The sequence below is a fragment of the Oryx dammah genome, unplaced genomic scaffold (assembly GCF_014754425.2).
Source record: "Oryx dammah isolate SB20612 unplaced genomic scaffold, SCBI_Odam_1.1 HiC_scaffold_19, whole genome shotgun sequence".
In the NCBI taxonomy this organism is placed as follows: domain Eukaryota; kingdom Metazoa; phylum Chordata; class Mammalia; order Artiodactyla; family Bovidae; genus Oryx; species Oryx dammah.
This window is the reverse complement of record NW_024070203.1, coordinates 51,764,082-51,785,639: the sequence shown is the minus strand read 5'-3', so window position 1 is coordinate 51,785,639 and position 21,558 is coordinate 51,764,082. Positions and strand designations below refer to the sequence as shown.

Below are 21,558 nucleotides of genomic sequence, written 5' to 3'. Positions count from 1 at the left end.
GGCCCGACAGTTCACAAAAGTGCCAGACTTTTCAACAAAAGAACAGCTGTTTTGTGAAGAAAGGTTTTCTTTATAAAGGTTTGCCATTTTTCCTACTGAAATTGAATTTTTTTTTTTTTAAATATCAAAAGAGGTCAGATTCCTGTCCTTAGATGCAAAACCAGGAGCAGGACAGAGGGCAATGCCTTCCATGACTTGCTCAGAGTATACAGGATCGACAGACTCTAGCAAAGTCTCAGTGTGGGAATGGAGAGAACACAGGTGACTACACAGGACTGCTTCCTCTTCTGAACATGGAGGGACAGATGCTAACAGAGCTGAGGCTGGTACAACCACCACAGTCACTGCTCTCTCAGGAATCCTATCCCCAGTGACCTGCAAAGTATACTAGTTCAGTGATCCTCAAATCCAACTGACAATCAGCATCATCCATTCAAATGAAGAGATTTCTGGCTGCACGCCAGAGAGGGTGGGCCTTGGTACCACTATGTTTTAAAAGTGCTAACAGGGAATCTCATATTCAACTTTAGTTGATTCAACTTGTACAGACATTCTGCACAAACCAGTCAACTGGATGTGCAGCTGTTTCTAGATTGTCTTTTCACAAAAACACTTCTTGAGCCCCAAAAGTTTGAAAGCGCTTGCATTCTGATCAAATCTCACTGGTAAATAAATGACTTTTTCTATAGGACAGTCAGTATCTAGTGAAGTCAACTCAGTTCAAGGACTTCCCAGGTGGTGCTAGTGGTAAAGAACTTGCCTGTCAATGCAGGAGACATAAGAGATGTGGGTTCAATCCCTGGGTCGGGAAGATCCCCTGGAGAAGGAAATGGCAAGCCACTCCAGTATTCTTGCCTGGAAAATCCCATGGACAGAGGAGCCTGGTGGGGTACAAGTCAATAGGGTTGCAAAGAGTCGGACATGACAGAAGCTACTTAGCATGCAAGTAATTCAGTTCCGCCCTGGCTACTTTCCTAACTGCCTCAATACAGGTTCTCATTCAAATTCTTCACTTTCCTGTGGTACATATACACAATGGAGTATTACTCAGCCATAAAAAAGAATACATGTGAATCAGTTCTAATGAGGTGGATGAAACTGGAGCCTATTATACAGAGTGAAGTAAGCCAGAAAGAAAAACACCAATACAGTATACTAACGCATATGTATGGAATTTAGAAAGATGGTAACGATAACCCTGTATGCGAGACAGCAAAAGAGACACAGATGTATAGTCTTTTAGACTCTGTGGGAGAGGGTGAGGGTGGAATGATTTGGGAGAATGGCATTGAAATATGTATAATATCATATGTGAAATAGCTCGCCAGTCCAGGTTCGATGCATGATACAAGATTCTTGGGGCTGGTGCACTGGGATGACCCAGAGAGACAGTATGGGGAGGGAGGAGGGAAGGTTCAGGATGGGGAACACATGTACACCCGTGGCAGATTCATGTTGATGTATGGCAAAACTAATACAATATTGTAAAGTAATTAGCCTCCAATTAAAATAAATTTATATTAAAAAATTTCTTCACTTTCATCCAAGATTAGAAGAAGAGTTTGATTTACACAAATACCTATGTACTAATGACACAAATGCATGTTCCAGATCAAAAACAACTACTTATTTGTTTACAATGGTAAATAACTATTTCTTTACATCATGTGTGAATATGTGTTTAATGTTTATCTACTACTCTAAACTGTAAGTTCCATCAAGCAAGGCCTCTGTTTGTCTTGTTTGACACAACATCCTTACTTTCCAGCAAAGGGCCCGACAGAGTGGTCTCTCAAATGAATAAGAGACATGATTAGTCAAATAAATAAATAAACCATAGGGCGTTCAGAGATGTGATTCAGTTATTTCTCTATATACAATTACTGAGAAACATCAACAACCTCAGATATGCAGTTGACACCACTCTAATGACAGAAAGTGAAGAGAAACTTGATGAAAGTGAAAGAGGAGAGTGAAAAAGCTGGCTTAAAACTCAATATTCAAAAACGAAAGAAGATCATGGCATCTAGTCGCATCACTTCATGGCAAATAGATGGGGAAAAAATGGAAACAGTGACAGACTTTATTTTCTTGGGCTCCAAAATTACTGCAGATGGTGACTGCGGTTATGAATTTTAAAAAAAGGCTTGTTCCTTGGAAGAAAAGCTGTGATAAACCTAAACAGATTATTAAAAAGCAGAGACATCACTTTGCCAACAAAAGCCTGTATAGTCAAAGCTATGGTTTCTCCAGTAGTCATGTATAGATGTGAGAGTTGGAAGAACTGATAGCTTAAGAATTGATGCTTTTGAATTTAATGCTCTTAAGACTCTTGAGATTCCCTTGGATACTAAGGAGATCAAACCAGTCAATCCTAAAGGAAATCAACCCTGAATATTCATTGAAAGGACTGACACTGAAGTTGAAGCACCAATAGTTTGGGCACTTGATGCCAAGAGCCGATTCATTAGAAAAGACCCTGATGCTGGGAAAGATTGAGGGCAGGAGGAGAAGGGGACAACAGAGGATGAGACATGACTGAGCAACTGAACAACAACAACAGTACAGTTACTGGGTTTCCCAGGTGGCACTAGTGATAAAGAACCCGCCTGCCAATGTAGGAGACACCAGTTTGATCCCTGGGTCAGGAAGATCCCTTGAAGGAGGGCATGGCAACCCATTCCAGTGTTCTTACCTGAAGAATCCCATGGACAGAGGAGCCTGGCAGCCTACAGTCCACAGGTTGCATGACTGAAGCAACTTAACAGGCATGCATTCATATGATTACTACACTACTTCAAGAAAAATTCAAGAAAAATTTGTAAATATATACCTGCTGATTGACCAAAACCATGGAAAATCTGAAACCAGATAAATATGTGTAACTATCTCTGCAATTTAAGATGAAATACTCATTACAGCTCAGGAAAATTCAGCTCTGAGAACCATGGACATGATTACCTGTAAATCAGATCTCAGTGATTTGTTAATGCCTACTTTCTAATCATCATGGTAACACAGAGCCCATTTTATAGACGAAAAAACTGTGGCAGCAGCCAAAAGACAGAAGCAAAATTAAGACCAGACACAGAAGCTTTAAGCATTCGGTTTTCAGCTGTGTGAGCTCCGCTTACTACTCATTTGCAAATTCACACTTGCCAGATTTGAAAAGTGGTATTTAAAAGTGTCATACACAGTTCCTTTTCTGTGGGCAAACTTCTAAGAAAGAATGGGTATTGAATTTAAAGCACATGAAAGGATATACAAATAGTTATTTTCTCGGAGCTGTATATACCCATTTTCAAGTGGATGAGTATAGCTACATTCTTCTTCAAACAAATTTCAATTGAAGGCCAACTGGAGAGAGAAAGTTAAGAATGGCTTTTCAGGAATGACAAGTCCTGGATATAACAGTGTAACTGAGTGTGCTCACAGAAATTAAAAAGGAAAGTATCTTACCGATAATAAGAAAAGCAGAAGTTATCTCCAAGTACAAAAAGCAATGCCAATGGAGTAGATGTGCTGACAAGACATGAGTAATATTTTCCACATATAAGAAAAGCTTTCATCTCAGAATGCATTTTCAAAGCTATTTTTGTACCTTAATTAAGATCTCCAGAACTCACTGGAGTGTTTTTTTTCTCCATTTACTAATATATTAACTAAGGCACCAAAATGCTTGCCAAAAACCACATAAAGAGCAAGAAAGTCAGCTGGACACTTGAAGACAGAAAATGCGTAACTCTTTTAAACTTTTCTTGAGTTATAGAAGACTACAGGGAGATAGCAGAAGATGAAAGAGACAGGGGTTCGATCCCTGGGTCTGGAAGATCTCCTGGAGGAGGGCATGGCAACCCACTCCAGTATTCTTGCTTGGAGAATCCAATGCACCGGGAAGCCTGGTGGGCTACAATCTATAGGTCACAGAAGAGTTGGACATGCACTTACGCACAGGGAGATAGATGGGCGTATCTTCCACCACCTTTCTCTGAAACATCACTCCACACCTCCCACCATACTCCATTCCCAATATACTAATAGTAGGAAGGCATCAAAAGTGATACCCACCTTTGTCAAGACTTATTAAGCTCATCAGCATTCCTAGACATAAATGCCAAAACAGTCATCCAGTCTTTTTAGTCTCACTGTGTTTTAGACTCAAGAAAGTAGCTCCAGGGAATCTTAAGCCTGAGATAACATGGGAGCTTATCATGCTTTCTTGCTTCATTTTTCTTTAAAGACTTTTTTTTTTTTTTTGGTCAGAGTAAAACAGAAAGAAGAAATTATGTAATGTTATGTTCTAACGGTAGGAACACTGGCAGCTCAAGCCCTGACCTCACCCTACCCATGTCAATAGGCTTTATGAAAAGCAGAAGGTCTCAGGAAATTGAAAACGCCAAGGTCAATTTCAAATGTTTAAATAAAATAGGGTGATGCTTGAAATAGCTACAGATAAAATACCAACCATTTCCACTGATTAATTAGATTAGCTTTTAGAGACAAGTATATTTATGCTTTTACATCAAGAAAGAGAAAAAAAATCCTTCTAGTTAGCAAAAAAAAAAAAAAAAAAAACCCAAGTAATATTTCCCTTTGTCCATATATCTACCACTCTGAAAATGTAAACTTCATGCTCACGAAACATCATATAAGTGAGACAAGGGAGGCAAGAGGGAGAAAAAATTTAAATTATACTGTGATTGTGCATTATTTTTCAACAATGGGACATCTTTTACTTGAGAAGAAACAAATAGCCACTTTATCACAGTTCTGCAAGGCAGGAATCTAATTTCTTCCCTAAATACCACAGGAAATCTAAATATTAACTTTCTGAATGACACAGAGGAGTAAACAGTGCTAAAATGTGTTACACAGAGGACTAAAAATGTCCCTACAAACTTCTGGAATCCAGAAAAGCTGTTAACAGAGACAATTCACAAGGGAAAATAAAGCACAGATAAAAAGGGGTGTGTATTTTCTTCTAAAAAACCTGGAGAGCTTTTTGCAGACAGGGATGGCTTCATATAGCCTCTGTCTGTTTTATTCATCACCACAGTGCAATGAGGACAAGCAAGCTTTTGTGTATCACTAGAACTTCAGTCTAGTCCTGCTTCCCTGGTGATGCTGATGGTCAAGAATCTGCCTGAGACCTGGGCTCAGTGACTGGGCCAGGAAGATCCCCGGAAAAAGGGAATGGCAACCCATTCCAGCATTCTTGTTTGGAAAAGCCTATGGACAGAGAAGCCTGGCGTGCTGCAGTCCATGGGGTCACAAACATGACTGAGAGACAGAACAACAGCAACACAGGACCTCAATCTAACAAAAAGTGTTTCAGTAATTATCATTAAATACACCAGTTTTCACTCAGTATGGAGAATTCACCAGCAAAGAACACTGTATCAACCAGATAAAGGTTTATATTCTGAGATAGAAAAAAAACCTACATATGGCTATCAGCGATTTTTCTAATTTGCCATCCCTCGCTATCTCCTCCCCAAATCTCTAAATCTCTATCTATCTCGTCATTACTTCTCTCAAAGGCTGCCCTTCCCAAAGATCAACGGTTACAGTCACTCTTACATTCGTGCCCTTCTGCCACAAACAAGGCCTTCTTATCCAGGCATTCTTCTCAAAGTATCTTCACTGTAACAGAGTGACTGTGGGTGCTGGAGTCAGTCGATCTGAGTATAAATCCTGACCCAGCTGGCACTGTTACCAGCTATATAACCTTGGATCAATTAATTAAGTGTTCATTGCCTTAGTTTCCTCATCTTCAAAATGGGCATAATTATACAGGTTTACTGCTAGAATGAAAAGAGTTAATATATTTAAAGAACTTAGATTATCTGCCACCTAGTAAGTACTCAGTAGATGTTCAAGTTAATTTTCTCACTGGACTTTTATTGGCCATGGAGAAAAAGATAAATAAGGAAAAGTTTATCACTCTCAAGTGATAAACATCTGTACAATTCTTTAAGAAAAGGGAAAAGGAGCTGATCAGATACAAGTAAGAAGTGACCAGCAGTACTGAGTCCAGTTAATACCAGTGACTGTTGTTTCAGGAATTCCACTTGTAGGTATAAAACCAAGAGAAAAGAAAACACATATCCGCAATATCCATACAAAAACCTATACACAAATGCTCACAGTTTCATTATTCATAATAGCCAAAAAGTTGAAACAACTCAAATGCCCATAAACTGATAAAAGGGTAAATAAAATGTAGTCTATCCATACCATGGGAATTCCATAATAAAAAGGTATGAAATACTGACTCATACCACAATATAGATGAATCTTGAAAACACTACATTAAGTGAAAGAAGCCCATCACAAAGAACAACATATAGGATGATTCTAGACTATATAGACAGAGTGTAATTAGTGGTTGGAAAGGCCAGGGCTGGGGAGGTTGGGATTATCAGGCGGTGGGAAGGGGTAGAGATAAATAGTATAGGATTTCTTTTGGAGTTTTGAAAATGTTCAAAAATCAATTGTGGTGATGGCTGCATAATTCTGTGACTATTCTAAAAAACAATTAATTGGATGCTTTAAACAGATGAATTTTGTGATACATGAATTATATCTCAATAAATGTGCTGAAAATAAAACATCACCACAGCCAAGCAGAATACAATGGCCTCAACATTCACTGCCCTGTCCACATGGTAGGTTGGGCTTCCCTGGTGGCTCAAAGGATAAAGCACCTGCCTGCAGTGTGGGAGACCCAGGTTCGATTCCTGGGTCAGGAAAATCCCCTGTAGAAGGAAATGGCAACCATTCCAGTACCCTTGCCTGGAAAATCCCATGCATGGAGAAGCCTGGTAGGCTAATGTCCATGGGCTTGCAAAGAGTCGGACACGACTAAGCGACTTTACTTTCTTCTTTCTTTTCCATTAGTTCCTTCCTTCTCTATTTTAGAACTGATTTCTTGAGACTTTTACTCACATTTTGCTAAATAATTTCAAGCTTAATTATTGAGATTGCTGTCTTATCCTATCATATTCCCCTATGGACATCTGAGAGTTCATCAATTTAAGAAGGTATTTGTTCTGATTACCTAATTCCCAGAACTTCAAGGATCCTTTGAGTCTAAGTGTCTTGCTGTATCTGTTGTGACTTGAAGGCAAAGAAAAGAACAGAGTACTAATTAGATAGAGATTACTTTAAGAAACTCTTTGCATTAAAAGATGATTTTTCACAAGACAGTGCTCAAGCCTTTGTAAAAAGATACCTGCTCTAATAGTGGAACCAGGAGCTCCCTTCTGTAAGGCCTTCTGAATGTGCCTCCCACATCAATGGAGGCCATTGACTTTCTGGAGCACCTACCACCTATCACTTTTACCAATTCACATCCTGTTCCCTGGGGCTTCCTAGGTGGCTCAGTGGGTAAAACAATCTGCCTGCAATGTAGGAGATGTGGGTTCAATTCCTGAGTCAGGAAGATTTCCCTAGAGGAGGGCATGACAACCCACTCCAGTACTCTTGCTGGGAGAATCCCTTGGGCGAATGAAGTGACTGAGCATGCTGTTCCTTGAAACTTTGATTAGTCATGTGTACATACAAAACTGATTTCAGGGCTTGTTGACGAATCTTGCACAACATCATCAAAGGTTTATTATCTCTAGAGACTGAGAACACTTACAATGGACAGGAAGAGATTTCTGTGATCTACTTTAAAACAAAATAAGTGGGCATTAATGATTAACTCAAAATCTCCATCAGTTTTTAAAATAAGTCTTAGGATACTGTATTCTGACTCCTTGCTCTCTGTCTCTTCACCACCCCACCTCCCCGCCACACACACACGTGTGCATGCAATTTGTTCCAGTGTTTGAGCAAAATAGGCATAAATAGGTCTCCTTGGATACATACTGAAAACATCATTGGAATACTGGCATTTTGCCTTTTTAATGACCAAACACATGAGAACTGAAATATATCCACATTCTTCTATACTCACTGCTAAAGAATTAAATGATTCACTTTTTAGAAAAGTGTTAACAGACTTGAAAAAAATCAATTTCAATGTACTTCTGTATCAGTGCTTTTACAATAAGTTGCAAAGCCATTACATTTAAAGGGGTAGCCGTGCTTCTACTGGAAGAAATGGAATGACCTAGTACTCACTACAGGAACTTGAAAGTAAATATTACACCTGAGAGTCTATTTTGAAACATGCGTGCGTTCACGATAAGTCACTTCAGTTGTGTCTGACTCATTGTCAGCACAATGAGTGCCCTCTGGACTGCAGCTCACCAGACTCCTAGTCCATGGCATTCTCCAGGCAAGGATACTGGAGTGGGTTACCATGCCCTCCTCCAGGGGATCTTCCCGACCCAGGCGTCGAACCTGCATCTCTTATCTCTCCTGCATTGGCAAGCAGGATCTTTACTACTACCACCACCTGGGAAGCCCTTTTGAAATATACATCTAAGTAAATGTGGACACAATGAAGCAATAGGAAGAGATTTTTGCGTTTATGACTTTAAAGATGGCAATTCTATTGCCAAGTTAAGAATGGATACTGCTTCATAAAACTCATCTTAGTTTTTCTAATATTTAAGGAATTAACAGAGTCAAAGTCTCTATTTTTCTGGGAAAAAAAGTTATTTGTGAAATCTCTTTGGATCTATTTTTAAGGAATTTGGTTATAAGCCTGGGGAGTATCTTCTCAGGAAATATTCATCATGGAAAAACTTGGTACAATTGTTCCATCCAAATGTGTTTTTTTAATTACTTAATTTGCTAATAAAAATTACAATAAACCACAAAACAAATAAATTAAACCAGAACTTGCTTTTATCCAAATTCTTTCTCAAAGGACACCGAGGGACCTCTGTTTACATAGTAGTGATAGCATCTCATACTAAGTAGGAGAGCGTTTTCTCTCTTCCAAAGTTTGTATAGTACCAATTCACCAAATGAAATCAATTCTGAGAGGTATATTTCACTGTTTATGTATTTCCCATTTTAGCATATTAATTTTATGTTTTAAAAGACAGAGAACAAACTTACGGACTTAAAGAGGGAAAGCAAGTGTGGGATGAATTGGGAGATTTGGACTGACATATATATACTATTGATACCATGTGTAAAGTACATAACTAATGAGAACCTACTATACATAGCTCAGGAAACTCTACTCAGTGCTCTGTGTTGACCCTAAATGCAAAGGAAATCCAAAAAAGAAGGTGTGTATGTAAACATATAGCTGATTCATTTTGTTGTACAGTAGAAACTAATACACCATTGTAAAGCAACCATACTCCAATTTTTAAAAATTTAAATAAAAATAGGAAACAACAATATTTATTTGGTGTAAATTGGGGAATCATTCTCCCCTTCCATCGTGTCTGGTGTCCCTCACGCTGTTATTCAGTGGTAAGTGCTAAGTTTAAGGTATGATATGTTGAGTTTAAGGTGGCTCAGATGGTAAGGAACCCGCCTGACAATGCAGGAGACATGGGTTCGGCTCCTGGGTCAGGAGATCCCTGAAGAAGGGAATGGCACCCCACTCCAGTATTTTTGGCTGGAGAATTCCATGGACAGAGGAGCCTGGCGGACTACAGTCCATGGGGTTGCAAGAGTTGACACAATTGATTGAGGAACACTTCCACTTTTTCACTTTCACTTTAAAGGAGATACTTTGTAAACCAACACTCTTTCAGAAGTGATGGCAATTAGACTTGTTATCAGATTCCCCAGGACTGAACAATGAAGACTTCAGGCCCTAAGGACACAAGCTAGTGTTCTCTGCAGGCCTGCCAAAGCAATAGTGAGAAATATTGGAAGTCTTTGAAAGATACTGCCCACCATAATTATCAAAATGTCCTTACATCCTTTACACACACTGGCTACCGATATTGGGAGTCTCTCCTGCCAATAGTTCTGTCACTTCAACAACTGAAACTATTCTTACTTTTCATTAAAAGATTATTCATCACTGAATATACTCAACTACAGTGGTGTCAATGACTGAGAATTTTTTTTGCAGGATTGGAAGCCAGATTCAGGAAGGCAAAGATTTCCTCAAGCATCTTTCAGGTCAGTTCAGTTCAGTTCAGTTCAGGTGCTCAGTCGTGTCCGACTCTTTGCGACCCCATGAATCGCAGCACGCCAGGCCTCCCTGTCCATCACCAACTCCCGGAGTTCACTCAGACTCACGTCCATCGAGTCAGTGATGCCATCCAGCCATCTGATCCTCTGTCGTCCCCTTCTCATCCTGCCCCTAATCCCTCCCAGCATCAAAGTCTTTTCCAATGAGTCAACTCTTCGCATGAGATGGCCAAAGTACTGGAGCTTCAGCTTTAGCATCATTCCTTCCAAAGCAATCCCAGGGTTGATCTCCTTCAGAATGGACTGGTTGGATTTCCTTGCAGTCCAAGGGACTCTCAAGAGTCTTCTCCAACACCACAGTTCAAAAGCATCAATTCTTCAGCGCTCAGCTTTCTTCACAGTCCAACTCTCACATCCATACATGACCACTGGAAAAACCATAGCCTTGACTAGACGGACCTTAGTCCGCAAAGTAATGTCTCTGCTTTTGAATGTGCTATCTAGGTTGGTCATAACTTTTCTTTCAAGGAGTCAGCGTCTTTTAATTTCATGGCTGCAGTCACCATCTGCAGTGATTTAGGAGCCCCCCAAAAATAAAGTCTGACACTGTTAACACTGTTTCCCCATCTATTTCCCATGAAGTGATGGGACCGGATGCCATGATCTTCGTGTTCTGAATGTTGAGCTTTAAGCCAACTTTTCACTTTCCTCTTTCACTTTCATCAAGAGGCTTTTTAGTTCCTCTTCACTTTCTGCCATAAGGGTGGTATCATCTGCATATCTGAGGTTATTGATATTTCTCCCCGCAATCTTGATTCCAGCTTGTGTTTCTTCCAGTCCAGCGTTTCTCATGATGTACTCTGCATAGAAGTTAAATAAGCAGGGTGACAATATACAGCCTTGACGTACTCCTTTTCCTATTTGGAACCAGTCTATTGTTCCATGTCCGGTTCTAACTGTTGCTTCCTGACCTGCATATAGATTTCTCAAGAGGCAGGTCAGGTGGTCTGGTATTCCCATCTCAGAATTTTCCACAGTTTATTGTGATCCACATAGTCAAAGGCTTTGGCATAGTCAATAAAACAGAAATAGATGTTTTTCTGGAATTCTCTTGCTTTTTCCATGATCCAGCGGATGTTTAAGTTCATGTCAATGGTTCGAAAAAGATGTGGACCAGTTCTCTGGAATCATTAGCAAGTTCTCAAGGAGGAGAAAGAGGAAGCGGGGAGTGCATTAGAAACCTACAGTGGTGGACTCCCCCTGCTGTTCTTGTGATTAAGGATCCATCTGCCAATGCAGAAGACACAGGTTTGACCCCTGGTCCGGGAAGATCCCACATGTTGCGGAGCAACTAAGCCTGGGAGCCACAACTACTGAGCCTGCATGCTGCTGCTACTGAAGTCCATGCACCCAGAGCCTGTGCTTTACAACAAGAGAAGCCACCGAAATGAGAAGCCCGTGCACCACAACTAGAAAGTAGCCCCCACTCACTGCAACTAGCAAAGCCCGAGGGCAGCAACAAAGACCCAGTGTAGCCAAAATAAATAAATAAAAATAAAGGATAAAGAGATTTTAAAAAGAAAGAAAGAAACCTATGGTGGAAAGAAAATTCCTGGAAACTTGGAACGAAAGGGATCAAAGTAAGAAGTAGAAGATACAAGTTAAAAAAAAATTCAAAACAAGATTATCTTTTAAAATGCTAGGTACATAGCAAATGAATAGGACTTCCTCCAGTAGTTATAAGGATGTTGGGAAAAGGAAAGAGAAGACTGGGGTCCTGGGTAGAGACTAGACTGTGCTTTTACTTGTTGCTCTGGAGGAAGTTAAATGCTTAGGGAGGCACATTCCCTCTTTCAGGTCAGTGGGGTACCATTTAGTGCATTACTGCTGAAGTACCCTGGTGACCTGAATGAATTAAGGCAGCTTCTGAAGGTGCTTAACTTGCAAGCACTGAGAGCTCAGGCACTCGAAGTGATAAATATTCTATGAGTCCTTTCTATTTAATATACCAAGCACCCCCAAAATGTCAGGAAAAGGAAGTTTCTTTAAAGGGAAAGAATTATGTTGTGACAGTAAACAGGTAACAGTTTTAAACAGCTGTGTCTCCTTCCAGTTTGGAGATGCTCCCAAAAGCTGTAAGTTCATCATACTGCTGCTGCTGCATTATGCTAGCTGATTGCTTTTGTGGGTGTAAACCCTACTACTGAGCTCTTTTGTTACATCACAGTTACTGCTGCTGCTGCTAAGTCGCTTCAGTCATGTCCGACTCTGTGCGACCCCATAGACGGCAGCCCACCAGGCTCCCCCATCCCTGGGATTCTCCAGGCAAGCACCCTAGAGTGGGTTGCCATTTCCTTCTCCAATGCAGGAAAGTGAAAAGTGAAAGTGAAGTCACCCAGTCGTGTCCGACTCTTCTCGACTCCATGGACTACAGCCCACCAGGCTCCTCTATCCATGGGATTTTCCAGGCAAGAGTACTGGAGTGGGTGCCATCGCCTTCTCCGTACATCACAATTACAGGATCTTAAAAATGATCTGTCACTTGAAGGGATAAAAGTGGACTCCCAAGTGAATTTTTTTTTAAAGTCACTCAGTGCTGTCCGACTCTGTGTGACTCTGTGGACTGCAGCCCACCAGCTCTTCTGTCCATGGAATTCTCCAGGCAAGAATACTGGAGTGGGTAGCCATTCCTTTCTCCAGGGGACCTTCCTGACTCAGGAAAAGAACCTGGGTCTCCTGCACTGCAGACAGATTCTTTACCGAAGGAGCTAGGAGGGAAGCCCAACAGTATGGAAGATTCAACCTGAAAGTGTTAGTAGCTCGGTCATGTCCAACTCTTTGCAACCCCATGGACTGTAGCCCACCAGACTCCTCAGTCCATGGGATTCTCCAGGCAAGAATACTGGAGTGGGTTGTCATGCTCTTCTCCAGGGGATCTTTCCCACCCAGGGACTAAACCCAAGTCTCTGACATTACAGGCAAATTCTTTACTGTTTGAGCCACAAGGGAAGCCCAAAGACAGATGAAGTGACGTGAAGTGAAAGTCGCTCAGTCATGTCTGATTCTTTGTGACCATATGGACTGTAGCCTGCCAGGCTCCTCTGTCCATAGAATTCTCCAGGTAAGAATACTGGAGTGGGTAGCTGTTCCCTTCTCTAGGAGATCTTCCCAACCCAGGAGCTGAACCCAGGTCTCCCACATTGCAGGTGGATTCTTTACCGTTTGAGCCACCAGGGAAGCCCACAGTATATTCTATGCTTCCAAATATTTCCAATGAAAGTAAGTCTTTAGAAAAATATGTATCAATAAAATAATAATATGATCTCAATACACATTTATATTTACATATACGTATTTAATATAGGTATTATATTCAAAGCTGCAAAAGTACTTTTCCTTTAAAGAAACCTAGAATATTAATAAAGTATTATAAAACTAAGTGAAATGGAATGTTAACCACATACAGTAGTTACTATCAGTGACAACAGAACTGTCATCACAATAATTTACCTTTAAGTAGAATTCTCATCAATAGCATTGTAAACGGAACTCAGTCTCCAAGACTCTAAGTAAGACTCTAAGTTACATCTTTGTTCTAAAAGGGAATTGACTGAAGTTTTAATTTGACACATTTTGCATCTTTAGCATCCTCATGTTTAAAGAAGGATGTAGCACCATCCTCATGTTTAAAGAACACCATGAATCTTCCAACTAAAAGAGAAGCTCTTGTTCGCTCCGTAATTCCCACCATAACCTTTGTCTGAAACTGACTCACAAAGTCTTACATTGCAAAAGAGCAATGAGTCAGCCAAGACATATTGTTCTACAGCTACTGATGATCCAAGAACGCAATCACACCTAGCCTTTTGACCAACCATTGATGAATAAAAACACGGAAGCTTTTGAGGGCTAGTATATGATTGTTGTTGTTTAGTCGCTAAGTCCTGCTCGATTCTCTGAGAGCCCATGGCCTGCGGCATGCCATGCATTCCTGTCCTTCACCATCTCCCAGAGTTTGCTCAAATTCACGTCCATTGAGTCTGTGATGCTATCTAACCATCTCATCCTCTGCCGCCCCCTTCTCATTTTGCCTTCCATCTTTCCCAGCCACAGGGTCTTTTTCAATGAGCAGGCTCTTCACAGCAGGTGGCCAAAGTAATGGAGCTTCAGCTTCAGAATAGGTCCTTCCGATGAATATTCAGGGTTTATTTTCTTTAGGATTTAGTATATGGATTCAACCCTTAATTTGATTAAAGGCTCTGCCACATTGGAAGAACAGAGTCATCTAGGAAGCATCACCTTAAGAGAACATGGTTTGTATCCTTCCTCATGAATGGGGCTATCTCCATAAACAGAGACATTTAAAAACCCAGTCCAAACAAAGTGCTCAATGAATGTTTCTGTATTTATCAGAAGTAAGACTTGGGATGTCATTTGGGTATTCTGCAAACAGAACATCAATCACGATGTTCCTCCTTGGTTACACAATCTATGAAGATGTTTCCCAGCAGGTTCTTGGGAACCTCCAACTGTTGCTCTTCTTTTGAATAAATCACATCACCATAAGGTCTCTGGAAATACACTGATAATTCAGGGGTGAAAGAAGTGCCTTTTGAAGGCTTGAATTATCTGAATAATGAACAAATCTCCACGCCTAATTGAACTCAGCCTGAGCACAGGCTCAGACTTCAAGCAAACTTGGTAAAGCATTTCCAGTAGAACTCAGGCAGGCCAGATGTTTTGGAAGCAGAATCGCAGTCATTATGCATATGCCAGTTCCTCCTCGCTCCACCCAGGGCCAAGACCCTTTCAGCAGCACGAGGCCTACTTAACGTATGACTTTGGCCGCCTTACTGCATGGCATCCCAGCACCCACGCAAGCATTTCGGTGATTTTAAACAAGCTCCACTAACAAGGACAATTACATGGAAGCCAAAGAAACTAGTGGGGAGAGCACATTCATCATGAGATATAAACTCTGTCCGCATTTCCTAAAATGATCTCAGGGTGGGAGATACATAGGGATTTACAACTCTGGGTTAAATGCAGCAGACATGGGTTCTATCCCTGGGTCAGGAAAATCCCCTGGAGAAGGAAATGGCAACCCACTTCAGTATTCTTGTCTGGAAAATCCCATGGACAGAGGAGGCTAGTGGGCTATAGCCCATGGGGTCGCAGAGACAGACATTACTGAGTGACTAATACTTTCTACACTTCACATGAGACAATGAGCACAACTTATACAAACACTGTAACATAAATCCCAAAGTCTGAGTTGACATGGTCCTGGGGTAAATTAATGGTAGTGCCAGTTTTTACTACTTTTCTGAGGTGGAGGTTGGGTGTGATATGTGATGTGTGTGTGTGTGTGTTTAGAAGGAGGGAGATGAAGGAAGCTGTTAGAGTGGGCCGCCACCCTCCATATCCCCATACCTGACATAAAAACTGGTTCCCCCTCATACATTAGAAATTCATCCAGATTAAGTGGTTCAGTTAAAACGAAATGCACTCTGGGAAAAAACCTGAGAGTCATTTACACCTTTTAATGCACTACTCTGCTTTTACAGAAGGGTGTCCTTCCCCCTTAATTAAAAGGATGCTCATTTTCTTTGGGGAATTAGATGGGTGATCTCTCAACACAGAGTTATTTCCATGAAGAGAAGATCTAGGTAGGAGAAAACAGTAAAGATTTCAGCAAAGAGAGAAGAGGATAACAGTGAATGCCTGATGTGTGGGGATATGGCAGGACCAGTTAAGGAAAGACATGTCAAAAATAAAATCAGGGAGTCCTAGTGACACGATTTGCTTTCTTTAAATTTTGTTTGGGTTTGGTAACAGTTCCACACATGCAATACTGTTTTATCTCTCCTGACATGGACATGATAAGTTGTGAATATCTGGCCTAAAGTCATCCTTCTACAGATTGGCATGTATCTATAGGTGTGTGTATCTATCTATATTAATATATAGATACAGAAATATAAATATATATATATATAGAGAGAGAATATGTGTGTATTTGGATAAACAGATATTTTTTATCCTTTTTTCCCTACTGGAACTCAAAGAGAGTTCTCAACTCATGCTGTAATATATATTTCTTGCTTTGTGAACACAGTGAGAACATCCATATTTGTGCTAGAGTAGCCATGTTCTAACACATGGTGTGCTTCAGTAAATATCAAGCTTAAAAACAGAAGTAGACAAAGTAGTAGGTCTGGCCAATTACATTGTGATCTGAAAATACTAGTGATTTATTAGTTGCTATTAGCTAACCAGCTGATCTCTATTTGATCTTTGTATTTATTAGTTATAACTATTAAGCCAGCATGTATTGTTCTACTACAGGAACTTTTTCAGCCTCTGCCTTGCTTTTTATATGAAAATACAATAAAATAATTTGAGTTGTGATTACTTAAAAAAAAAAAAATCCTGCAGCTGGAATTAAATTTCACACTGAAATTCAACCTTGAAAGGAACAGAAATATGAAACTAATGCAAAAAGTGCAAAAATTTCCATATTCAGGTTAATGTTTAGCAACAGAAAAGAATAACTTTTGTTTATCTCTGAAAACAGCTTTCTTTATCTAAACAAATGACTAGAATAAGATTAAGAAAAACCTGTTTTGGTTTTTTAGATACACACACATATTCCAATTTCCTTTTACACAATGACTTTTATGCAAATAGGTACCACACAATCTCCTGACCTCTTTTACCATCACACCCGGACAATGACAGTTCAATAATTGAAATGGTACATATCGGGTATATTTGATTTTAATTTGCAAAGTTGGTCTCAGGCCTATTGAAATGAAAATGCTTATGATTCTTTGTTAATTCCAAACTGATCAGATTATTATACTTCCTACCAGTTTAATAAAAAAAAACGTAAAAGGCAGGTGAAGCTAATTATACCACTTTTTATTTCCTTGCCATATACATTGCCCAATGTGTGTTTTTTTTTTTTTTTTTTTTTTGCATTCTCTTCTGTGACCCTCCCCACACCTTGATTTTAGTTCTTAACCTGGATTCTTTCATCCACAACATGGATAATGAGAAAACTCCAAACATGTTCCTTGGGGGACTGTTACACTAAAAGTTACGTAGGACTAAATCCCACGTGTCTTCCTTTGCTCACCATGGAGACGGGAGATTCATTCACCGCCCTCAGCCAATTTGAAATCCAAATATGAAAACAGCCTTATGGAATTCAGACAGATGACTCTCCTTCACAACTAGCAGATGCAAGAAGAAAAAAAAAGACTAGTATAATTAAGCTTTTACCTTTGATCCAGTGAAGCTGTGAACACCTCATTTAAAAATACATATAAAAGCAGCTGAAGCACAGGTGTGGCAAGCGTATTTGCACACCCAGCACAGGATGGCAGTCAACCAATTAGCTGGCCAGAAAAGTTTCAGCCATTCTAAGGCAAGAATAAGGTAAACTGTGAATCTGAAATATTACCAGAGTCTTGTTTGTTCTCAGTTGGAATGTGGAGTGCTCAGTGGTTTTCACTACATCTTTCTACTGGACACTTTAGAAAAGGATTGAGATCACTTAAGGGGTAGACTAAATTGCAGTGCATTTTTTAATGAGGGTTGGAAGTAGTTTCTTTAATACATTTCTCAATAAATGCATTAGTCCATTATTCATCTTACAAATATTTATTGAGGACTCATTATGTGAATATCAATTGACAGGAATTTGTAGAGGATGCAAAGGCATGAAATTAGAAAAATATAATCAAATCTAATAAAGTGGTTAGCTGAGAACACTGTTTTGGCATTATACAGATATAGATACACACAGGGGCTTCCCTGGTGGCTCAGACGGTAAACAATCTGCCTGCAATGTAGAAGACCTGGGTTTGATTCCTGGGTTGGGAAGATCCTTTGGAGAAGGGAATGGCCACCCACTCCAATACTCTTGCCTGGAGAATTTCATGGACAGAGGAGCCTGGTGGGCTACAGTCCATGGGGTCACAAAGAGTCGAACACAAACGAGTGACTAACACTTTCACTTCATATATTCAGTACTTATTAACCTCATTTTAAATATACTTTCAGACATTAAAAGAGAAGATTAAGTGCAATCTGCAGTTTCAATTTATTGTTTAAATTTCTTAGCCCAATTTTGCTTCATCGTTCAAATTTCTGGAGGAAAAATAAGATCAAAATTTGAATAGTGCCTAATGTTTCAGAGAAGTTTGCTTGAAGAAATGAGCAAGCTTTTCTTCACAACAACAAAATTCCTTTACAAAAAATCCTAAGGAAAAGAATACTGCCAAGAAAACGAATGCAGCTTTGTTTGTTTTTGTAGTCATCGTTAGCAATAGACATAAAGTTATTCCTTTTTTTTTTTTTGGAGCCCATATGGAAAGATCATCAACACATTCTGCCTCTGGGTTCTTTGCCAAAATACCATAACCCACAAGCCTTCTACCTTAAACATGAAAGGAAAGGTGTTGTTCTGGTCAAATAAAGAAATAATTTTTACTAGCATACGTCTAATGTTAAAGCTGCTTAAATCCTGCCAAATACATTAAAACAACATCTGTAAAACAGATTTTCATTAAATTGATCAGGTTAAAGTTAAGCAGCTAGGCAGATGATGCTTTTAAGCTACCCCTTAACCTTTAACCTCTAACCTCCTTAAACTGGAATAAGGACACACACTTCTCTGAGGTAAGACTGTTTCAGGTTGACCATGCAAGAGGTAAAGTGGCCCATTCAAATTGCCCTGACACATCCCCACATTTGGGAGTGTTATGAATCAATATGCTGTCAATGAGAAGAACTGTTTTTCTCCCAGCCATGTATTTATCTGTCTTTTCACTGCTACTTGTCACTTTCCCTTAAAGTCTGAATAATTCACAATGCAAAATGCTGTATAATTAAACTCCTAATGAAAATGAATTTTATATAAGCAATTATTGTCTAGTCATTAGCTCAGACACTGTTTTAAGTCCAATTTTAATATTTTCACCATATTACAAACCATCATTTTTTCTAGGCCTAGGCCAATTTGTTAGGGTCTCATTTAAAAGCAATTAATGTTACTTATAGAGCAATTTTATTTTGCCTACACAGGCTGACCAAGCTTGCTAATGTCCTCATTACTGCTCTTGAAAATCCTCTGGATCTGACACACAGTTTCTGTGAATCAGTTTAAAAACTGCATCCTCAACACATTGCTACTCTGGAGGAATTTTTTCTAGTGACTGCTAGAATGAATAAATGCTCTTTGAAGGCTGATGCAAAATAAGAGTCCAGCTGCCCAATACTGAGTTTCAGTAGCTCCAATATTTATCTCTTTAATCTTTTTAATTCAAGGTAAGCTTGTTCACAGTGTGTTTTTATTTGTTTGCTGACCATTTGGAGACATTACCCCACAAGGACACTTAGGTATTTAAGAGATAAGTAAATAAAGAAGATGGTGGGGAGAGTTAATTTGTATATGACACAACATTTTGAAGGTAAGAGTATATATAGCTGGGCTTCCCAGGTGGCTCAGTGGTAAAGGATCTGCCTGCAAGTGCAGGAGACACAGGGTCACTCCTGATCCAGGAAGACCACATATAATGCAGAGCAACTAAGCCTGTGCACCTCAGCTATTGAGCCTGTGCTCGAGAGCCTGGGAGCCACACTACTGAAGTCTCAGCACCCTAGAGCCTGTATTCCACGAGAGAAACCACTGCAACGAGAAGCCTGAGCAGCGCAACTAGACAGGAGCCCCCACTCACTGCAACTAGAACAAAGCCCACACAGCAATGAAGATTCGGCACAGCCAAAAATGAAATAGATAAAAATTTAAAAGAGAGTACATATAGCTTTTGGTTCTGGTATCTCAAGCTCTCTCTGCTTTATGGGCCTATTCATAACCAAGTTCTATCTCATCTGGTTGTTATACAATCAAAGACAAAATCCAGCCCTCTCTGAAGGGGAACTTCAAGGGTAACCCTGGCACCTAGCAAATTGCTCTGCAGACAGTGAGGGTGGTCAGTCCATATTCATGGATAAACTTAACACACACATACACACATGTAAATAATTGTCCAGCAATGAGACTAAATAGCATTTCCTGAGAAAATCAACAAGAATGCTCTACCTTTCTTTAGCTTCCCACATGAGATTAATAAAGCACAAAAATTTGTATATTTATATCTTCTATTCACAACATGTTAATTTAAAGTGTTAGAGCTGTGTGACTATAAGCACAGTTCATGAATATTCTATATAGCTCCCAGGGTCGAGATCTATTATTTATACAAACTTAATGTGTTTTTTTTTTCTCCCAGGTATTCTAAAAGTTTTAATAGATAAGGTATCAACAGAAGAAAAGTTGACAATTGAACAGCTGTCAGCTGTTGCTGTAAAAGCGATGAATTATAATCATTCTATTCTGTTTTCAATACCATCAACTTAGAAGTTTTCCATCTTATGTGAGGGCCTGCACTCCCCTCAAATTGTGTAACCCAAATCTAATGCTTTCGTTATTGATCCATGGAGCACCAACATCACAGACACAATGTTACAAATTCTCACACCACGACTTTAGGTTTTCACCCTCAGTACATCAATCCAGCATTTGAACTTCAAGAAACAACCCAAACAAATAGTGGCAGGCCAACCCAAATAAATACTGCCTGCACCTGCCCCAGATAGTCACATTCTGCTCTTTTTGTGGTCTGTTTATAGTTTGAAAGCATATTTGAAGAGTCGCAGGTATCATAATCGCCGGGTGATTCCTGATAGTATAGTTATCACTGATTTCTAGTATAAATCAATAGATAACACTTGCAAAATGGATTTTGCAATCATATTAGAGCTTGTTACAGTGACTAATGGTTTACAATATTTTCTGAATTTTAATATCCTCTAGACAAAAGAAGTTTTTAATAAGTTACCAAGTTATTCATCATAGAAATCAATCTGTTCCCACTGTACATGAACCAAGACAATCAGGCCAATCCAGTACACAAACTGCAGAAAATAAATTATCCAGTAATTAGGGTTCAGAAGAAGTCAAGTCAAGGTATGTGACAAATAAGATTCAACACTTGGACATATTCATTACATCTGCAAAGCTTCTTCCCCTATAAAAGTGTTATTTGCCATTTAATGAACACTTTTACCTGTGCCACACCCATAAGGGGATGGGATAAAAACATTACTAGCTTGGGAAGTCAGGCAAAATAACAACAGAGTTAAGCAGAAGACTTTCAACTGATCATAAGGGAGGGTGTCTTTTTACTCAGTACCACCAGAAACTTTCAGGAAAACACACACACACAATGTTTGGATCATCCTTGTCACCAAACAAAAGGTGATGCATTCACAAGGCATTGCTGTTTTTGTCCTCTGCTCCCTGAAACCATTCATACTTAGCCAAGAGTGGCGCTCGGTTGTTGTTTTTAATCAATCAATAAAAAGAGGTTTAAGAGTATTATTTTATAGGTGGAAACATTCAAAAAAGTGATGTTATTTCAGGGCAAC

At 39.6% G+C, this 21,558-nt stretch overlaps 1 protein-coding gene across 2 annotated transcripts in view; it reads right to left on the bottom strand.

The window, feature by feature from the left end:
• Positions 1–21,558, bottom strand: part of ZFHX4 (zinc finger homeobox 4) — a 211,665-nt gene that overhangs the window by 162,390 nt on the left and 27,717 nt on the right. The gene's annotated exons all lie outside the window — the stretch shown is intronic.